We start from the raw sequence: 8,459 nt of genomic DNA on the forward strand, positions 1-8,459 counted from the left end.
GTGGAATGAACATCTGGGGTTAGGTAACTGACGCGCTCATTTGCAAAGACAAGTTCCTGAAAAGAATGGCTAATTATAAGCTGTTGAGTAATGCATCCTTGTCAGGACAAATAACATAGGCAGAACAGAAAGCATCCCATACACAGACATAACAAATAGTACCTGCCCTTCACAAAACCAAGCAGGAGGCATCTATACATTTCCTTCAAAAGAAAACCAATATTATCCAAACCTAGTACACATCTGCATGTTTCTTTGAAGTTTGTTATTTGTAATATATTCCATAATTGTACTACCTTTTTCTTTGAAGTCACAGGCCAGGAAATTTAACAATAAAGTTTTCAGAATGCCTCCGCTTCAATATCTATCTATCTAATATATGCATATGATGTGTAATTAAACCCTCTTTAAAATAGTCTTAAACTTGCCCTTAACTTAAATTGTGGCATCAATGAAAATTAAGTGACTGCCAATGCTAAAAATGTGAAATACATATTTTATTAATGATTGTTAATATTCATTCCCATTTTCAAAGTTGAAAGTTCAAAATAAGTTTATTAAAGTGTGCACAGTATTGTACACATGTTAACACAATTCCATAAAGTGAATATGCTTTCAAAAATAATGAAATGAAAAGTTTCTAAATATCAAAAAATTTACCATACAGAGCAGTAAACAGCAGAAATGCTAAATGAAATCAATATTTGGTGTGACCACTCTTTGCCTTTAAAATTGCATTAATTCTTTTTGGTACACTGTTAGTGGGAAGTGGTAGGTGGAAAATTGGCTGGAAGGTTGTTCCAAACATCTTGGCGAACTTGCCACAGTTCTTCTGCAGACTTTGGCTGTCTCGCTTGCTTCTGTCTCTCCAAGTAATCCCAGACAGCCTCCATGATGTTGAGATCAGGGCTCTGTGGAGGTCATATCTTCTGAAATCATATAAAAAAATTTAGGGTGCCTAAGACTTTTGCACAGTTACCATACACTACCACAGTAAATACAAAGAAATACAATGCAATTAAAGGAAAACTACAGACAAAGATGGACAAACAAGCAATGTGCAAAAGAAGATAAACTGCGCAAATACAAAAAAACAAATAATAAGAATTATTAGCAATAAATAATATCAAGAACATGAGTTGAAGAATCCTTGAAAGTGAATCAATAGAACATGGGATTTTAAGAGAAACACACACATTGCTGGAGGAACTTAGCATATCAGGAAGTATCTATGGAGGTGAATAAATAGTCGCCATTTTGGGGCCGAGACTCTTCACCAGGACTGGAAAGGAAGAGGAAAGAATCCAGAAATGTGTTGTTGCATTAATGTTTGAACATAGTGCCTGTATAACAAGCAATGTTGTTGGGGTCATCTATTGTATCTGGTGCTCCCAGTGCAGCCTCCTGTATATTGGTGAGACCCAACGTAGATTGGGAGGCCACTTTGTTGAGCACCTTCACTCCATCTGCCACAAAAAGCGAGATCTCCTGGTGGCCATCCATTTCAACTCTACTGCCCATTCCCATTCTGCCATGTCAGTCCATGGCCCCACTCGATGAGGCCACACTCAGGCTGGAGGAGCAACACCTTATACAGTATTCTGTCTGGGTAGCTTCCAACCTGATGGCATGAACATTGATTTCTCGAACTTCTGGTAGTTAACCTCCCACTTCTCTCCTTCACCATTCCCTATTCCCATTTCCCTCTCTCACCTTATCTCCTTACCTGTCCATCACCTCCCTCTGGTGCTCCTCCCCCTTCCCTTTCTTCCATGGCCTTCTGTCCTCTCCTATCAGATTCCCTCTTCTCCATCCCTTTGTCTCTTTCATGAATCAACTTCCTAGCTCTTTATTCAACACTCCTCCTCTCCCAGTTTCACCTATCACCTGCCACCTTGTATTTCTGCCGCCCCTCACCTCCCCTCCCCTCACCTTCTCATTCTGACTTCTTCCCCTTTCTCCAAACCATCGTCTGTTTATTCCCATCCACAGATGCCACAGATGCTGCCCGGCCTGCTAAACTCCTCCAGCATATCATGTGTAAAGTTCTAGATTTCCAGCATCTGCAATCGAAGCAACATTAAATACAAACATATCACTTCCTGCTTGTTAGACAATTTCCCGCCCTTTCACAAATTTTTGACTGATCTTCAGGAATTACCAGCACTGCAGTATCTGTGGAAACAGAAAAAAAACTCCCAAATAGCTGTATAAACTATGATTTTGCACTATAACTACCACTACCGAGAGAAGGTAACTTATGGATGTAAATTTGATCAAATAGCAGAACTTGGAAGATACCATAAAATTGAATTTCATAACCTGCATCTTGAAGAAAAGCCCTGGAACTGAGTACACCTCTGGGTAGCATGGTAGTGTAGTGGTTAGCGAAAGGCTTGACAACATCTGTGATCAGGATTCAATTGCTGCTGCTGTCTGTAAGGAGTTAGTACATTCTCCCTGTGAACCTGTGGGTTTCCTCCGGGTGTTCTGATTTCCTCCCACATTCCAAGGACATACAGGTTAGAGTTAGTAAGTTGTGGGCATGCTACGTTGGCGCCGGAAGTGTGGTGACACTTGTGGGCTCCCCCCAGCATGTCTCGGTCTGTGTTTATCTTTGATGCTAGCAATGTATTTCACTATGTGTATCGATCTACATGTGACAAAATAAAGAGCTAGTCTTTAAGTCCTTTAACTTTTAAATTCCTACATATTGGCATCACTGTCTAGAGACTGGGATTCCCACTATTTAGCTCCACTCAGTATTTGAAGATGATGTGGGGGCTGCATTCAAGAGAGTGGATCCAAAGAAAGCACCTGGTCCGGACAGAATACCTGGCTGAGTACTGAAGACCTGTGCTCACCAACTGGCTGGTGTGTTCACGGATATCTTCAACCTCTCGTTTTGACAGTGTGTACCCAGTGTGTACAGGTACCCAACTGTTTCAAGCAGGCGTCAATCATACTGGTGTCCAAGAAGAGAGTGGTATCCTGTCTAAATGACTATCACCCAGTGGTACTTACATCTACAGTGATGAAGTGTTTTGAGAGGCTGATGTTGAAACATATTAGCTTCTATCTGAGTGATGACTTGAATCCACTCCAATTTGCCTACCAGAGCAACAGGTCCACAGCAGATGCTATCATGTTGGCTCTTCACACAACCCTGGAACTTCCAGACAGTAAAGATGTTTGGCAAAAGAATAAACCAGGGAAGGTAGTGCACCTGTGGCTGACAAGGGAAATTAGGGATAGTATCAAGTCCAAAGAAGAAACATATAAATTAGCAAATAAAAGCAGCACACCTGAGGACTGGGAGAAATTCAGAGACCGGCAGAGGAGGACAAAGGGCTTAAGAAAGAAAGGGAAAAAAGATTATGAGAGAAAGCTGGCAGGGAACATAAAAACTGACTGTAAAAGCTTTTATAGATTCGTGAAAAGAAAAAGATTGGTCAAGGCAAATGTAGGTCCTTTACAGTCAGAAACAGGTGAATTGATCATAGGGAACAAAGACATGGCAGACCAATTGAATAACTACTTTGGTTCTGTCTTCACTAAGGAGGACATAAATAATCTTCTGGAAATAGTAAGGGACCGAGGGTCTAGTGAGATGGAGGAACTGAGGGAAATACATGTTAGTAGGGAAGTGGTGTTAGGTAAATTGAAGGGATTAAAGGCAGATAAATCCCCAGGGCCAGATGGTCTGCATCCCAGAGTGCTTAAGGAAGTAGCCCAAGAAATAGTGAATGCATTAGTGATAATTTTTCAAAACTCCTTAGATTCTGGATTAGTTCCTGAGGATTGGAGGGTGGCTAATGTAACCCCACTTTTTAAAAAAGGAGGGAGAGAGAAACCGGGGAATTATAGACCGGTTAGTCTGACATCAGTGGTGGGGAAAATGCTAGAGTAGGTTATCAAAGATGTGATAACAGCACATTTGGAAAGAGGTGAAATCATCGGACAAAGTTAGCATGGATTTGTGAAAGGAAAATCATGTCTGACAAATCTTATAGAATTTTTTGAAGATGTAACTAGTAGAGTGGATAGGGGAGAGCCAGTGGATGTGGTATATTTAGATTTTCAAAAGGCTTTTGACAAGGTCCCACACAGGAGATTAGTGTGCAAACTTAAAGCATACGGTATTGGGGGTATGGTATTGATGTGGATAGAGAATTGGTTGGCAGACAGGAAGCAAAGAGTGGGATTAAACGGCACCTTTTCAGAATGGCAGGCAGTGACTAGTGGGGCACCGCAAGGCTCAGTGCTGGGACCCCAGTTGTTTACAATATATATTAATGATTTAGACAAGGGAATTAAATGCAGCATCTCCAAGTTTGCGGATGACACGAAGCTGGGCGGCGGTGTTAGCTGTGAGGAGGATGCTAAGAGGATGCGGGGTGACTTGAATAGGTTAGGTGAGTGGGCAAATTCATGGCAGATGCAATTTAATGTAGATAAATGTGAGGTTATCCACTTTGGTTGCAAGAACAGGAAAACAGATTATTATCTAAACGGTGGCCGATTAGGAAAAGGGGAGATGCAACGAGACCTGGGTGTCATTGTACACCAGTCATTGAAGGTGGGCATGCAGGTACAGCAGGTGGTGAAAAAGGCAAATGGTATGTTGGCTTTCATAGCAAAAGAATTTGAGTACAGGAGCAGGGAGGTTCTACTGCAGTTTTACAAGGCCTTGGTGAGACCGCACCTAGAATATTGTGTGCAGTTTTGGTCCCCTAATCTGAGGAAAGACATTCTTGCCATAGAGGGAGTACAGAGAAGGTTCACCAGATTGATTCCTGGGATGGCAGGACTTTCATATGAAGAAAGACTGGATCGACTAGGCTTATACGTACTGGAATTTAGAAGATTGAGGGGGGATCTTATTGAAACGTATAAAATTCTAAAGGGATTGGACAGGCTAGATGCAGGAAAATTGTTTCCGATGTTGGGGAAGTCCAGAATGAGGGGTCACAGTTTAAGGATAAAGGGGAAACCTTTAAGGACCGAGATGAGGAAAAACTTCTTCACACAGAGAGTGGTGAATCTGTGGAATTCTCTGCCACAGGAAACAGTTGAGGCCAGTTCATTGGCTATATTTAAGAGGAAGTTAGCTATGGCCCTTGTGGCTAAAGGGATCAGGGGGTATGGAGAGAAAGCAGGTACAGGGTTCTGAGTTGGATGATCAGTCATGATCATACTGAATGGCGGTGCAGGCTCGAAGGGCTGAATGGCCTACTCCTGCACCTATTTTCTATGTTTCTATGTATATATCAGGATGCTCTTTATCGATTACAGCTTAGCATTTAATACAATCATCCTCCCAGTATTAATCAGTAAACTCCAAGATCTGTTCAATTGGAGCCTGAAATTCCTCCCTTGCAGATCCCAGTCAGTTCAGATTGGAAAAAAAAATCTCCTTCACAATCTCCAGGGATTTTCATGCACAACAGTCTCTAGAATTTACAGAGAATGGTGTGAAAACAAAAAAAGAAAAGCATTCAGTGAGTGGCACTTCTGTGGGTGAAATGTCTTGTCAATGAGAGAGGTCAGATGAGAATGGCCAGACTAGTTCTAGCTGACAGGAAGGCGACAGTAACTCAAATAACCACATGTTACAACAGTGGTGTGCAGAGGAGCAGCTCTGAACACAGAACACATCGAACCTTGAAATGGATGGGCTACAGCAGCAGAAGATCACAAACATACACTCAGTGACCACTTTATTTTGTCTAGGAGAGATCTAATAAGGTGGCCTCTGAGTGCAGGTAACTTATATCAAGTATAGATTTCTTTTTTTTTGTAAGTTATTTTTTTTATTGAAGTTCATCATCAAACAAACATTTCCATAAGATGTATTTCAGACATTGTACACATATATCATATAATCATATATATCACAAATCTCCACAAAGTATTTATCTGAGGTACACACTTATAGAAAAGAGTGGAAAGAAAAGACAAGCAAAAGGAAAGAACTATGTACAAGTAGGGAGTGATCTTTTTGTTACAACAGATTCATTGATTTGTGAGAATAAAATCAGGCCTATGAGGGATTATGTAGTTAAACCATTTTTCCCAGTATGAATCAAATTGTTCCAGCTTATGATTAACAGATGCTGTTATCTTCTCAGTTTTGTAAATGTCCATAGTAAGTTCTAAGGTTGTACTTGCCCCAACTTCCTGATCGGATTCCCTTTCTTTTTTCTTTTAGAATGGAACTGAATTATTGAAAGAAATGCAGTTGAAGTTACCTATGTTATAGGTTGTATCCTGGGCCCAACATATCGATGCAGTTACAAAGAAGACATGATAGCATCTATATTTCATTAGAAGTTTGAGGAGGTTTGGTATGTTACCAAAGGCACTCATAAATTTCTGCTGATGTACCATGGAGAACATTCTAACTGGCTGTGTCACCGTCTGGTATTGGGGGAGGGGGTACTGCACAGGATCAGATAAAGCTGCAGAAAGTTGTAAACTCAGTCAGTTCCATCATGGGCAGTAGCCTCCATAGTATCCAGGACATCTTCAAGGAGCGGTGTCTCAAGAAGTTGAGTCCATTGAGTCCATCATTCAGGACCCCCATCACCCAGGACATGCCCTCTTCTCAGTACTATCATTAGGGAGGAGCTACAGGAGCCTGAAGCACACATTCAACGATTTGGAAACAGCTTCTTCCCCTCTGCCATCTGATTTCGGGATGGACATTGAACTCATGAATACTACCTCACTATTTTTTTATGTTTTACTTTTGGACTACTTATTTAATGCAACTATTATATATATATATATATATATATATATATATATATTTACTGTAATTCTCATTTTTCCCCATTATTATGTATTGCAATGTACCGGTGGCACAAAGACACCAAATTTCATGACATATGCCGGTGATGTTAAACCTGATTCTGAATGCAGAAGTTAAACAAAGTTCAAAGAAAATTTGTTATCAAAATACATATATGTCACCATATACACCCCTGAGATTCATTCTCTTGCAGGCTTACTCAATAAATTAATAATAGAATAATAACTATAATAGAAATAATGAAAGACTGCACCAACTTGCGTGCTGAACCAGTGTGCAAAAGACAACAAACTGTGCAAATACAAAAAGAAAAAAATAATAATTATAAATAAATTGGCAATAAATATTGAGAACATGCGGTGAATAGTCTTTGAAAGTGAGTCTATAAGTTGTGGGAACATTTCAAATGAAGTGAAGTTGAGTGAAGTTATCACGAGATAACAAATACAATTTTCTGCCACATATGAAGTAAGACTTAAAAACCATCACCAGGAAATCTGAAATAAATATCCAGTAAATCGTTGGTATTATGAAACAGGCCAGCCAACAGCTGTAGAGAGAATGGACAGGCCCTGATGTTTTGTATGTGATTCATTCAGTTGAAACTTTAGGGAGAGTCTGGGATTGAAGGGTGCACAGATTTTTCTATCATTTTCTTTTACCGATTCCATCTGAACTCAGTCCAAATCCCCAACAACTTTAGTCCTCTGTCAATGATTCCTTAGAAAAGGCATTAAAGAAGAAAAATCACAGTTGGATTTTAGAGAGCCACCTGTGCAATAAATAATGAGAGATCATAAATGTTACTTACATCAGTAACTTCCACCTTTTTGTGCAATCTATCCACAATGCAATATGTCATCTGGGGCTTTCAAACTCCCCGACGCTGAAACTAGATAAGGCAGATTGATGTGTGGATGCAGATCTTTTCCAGCACCTAACATGATGTTTATGCTGCTGCTTGGAGATTGCTATGACAACCATGACAATTGACTCTCTGGAGGGCCTCAGAAGTTCAGCTCTTGAAAATCAAATGTTAGCTTCAAATCATTGTGTGTGATAATGCCGAGAAAATCAGTATGTGCTGCTACACCCATTAGTAGCGGTAAGTTCGAGGCACAAATGCTGAAAGGTCAATGATGTAAGGACATTTATAAGAAAAGGTCAAGATGTCTGTCAACACTCTGAAGTGCCAAAGCCAGTGGAGCTCAAACACAAGAAAGACTGCCGATGCTGGAAATCCAAAGCACACACACAAAACGCTGGAGGATCTCAGTAGGTCAGGCAGCATCCATGGAAAAGAGGTGGGTTATGAAGAAGGGTCTCAGCCTGAAACATCGACTCTTTATTTTTTTCCATGGATGCTGCCTGGCCTGCTGAGTTCCTCCAGTGATTTGTGTGTGTTCCAGTGGAACCTTGATATCCGAAGGAATCTTGCACTCAATGGCAGCGAATGTGCAAGATACAATAAAACCTTAAGATCATAGGAGATAGGAGCAGAGTTAGGGCATTTGGCCCATCGAGTCTGCTCTGATGTTTACTCATGGCTATTTTAGAACATAGAACATTACAGGCCATTCGTCCACAAGGTTGTGCCAAATCAATTAAATTAGTCATCAAATGGTCAACTAAACAAATTCCTTCT

The 8,459-nt window shown here is 40.5% G+C and overlaps 1 long non-coding RNA gene across 1 annotated transcript; it reads right to left on the reverse strand.

The window, feature by feature from the left end:
• Nucleotides 1–482: 482 nt before the first annotated feature.
• On the reverse strand, nucleotides 483–7,755 carry LOC140716672 (uncharacterized). The gene is made up of 2 exons (XR_012096343.1): nucleotides 7,626–7,755; nucleotides 483–929 (listed from the first exon to the last, which is right to left on the reverse strand). It is a non-coding gene; the product is annotated as an uncharacterized lncRNA (long non-coding RNA).
• Nucleotides 7,756–8,459: the final 704 nt, after the last annotated feature.

Source organism: Hemitrygon akajei, chromosome 26 (assembly GCF_048418815.1).
Source record: "Hemitrygon akajei chromosome 26, sHemAka1.3, whole genome shotgun sequence".
Classification (NCBI taxonomy): domain Eukaryota; kingdom Metazoa; phylum Chordata; class Chondrichthyes; order Myliobatiformes; family Dasyatidae; genus Hemitrygon; species Hemitrygon akajei.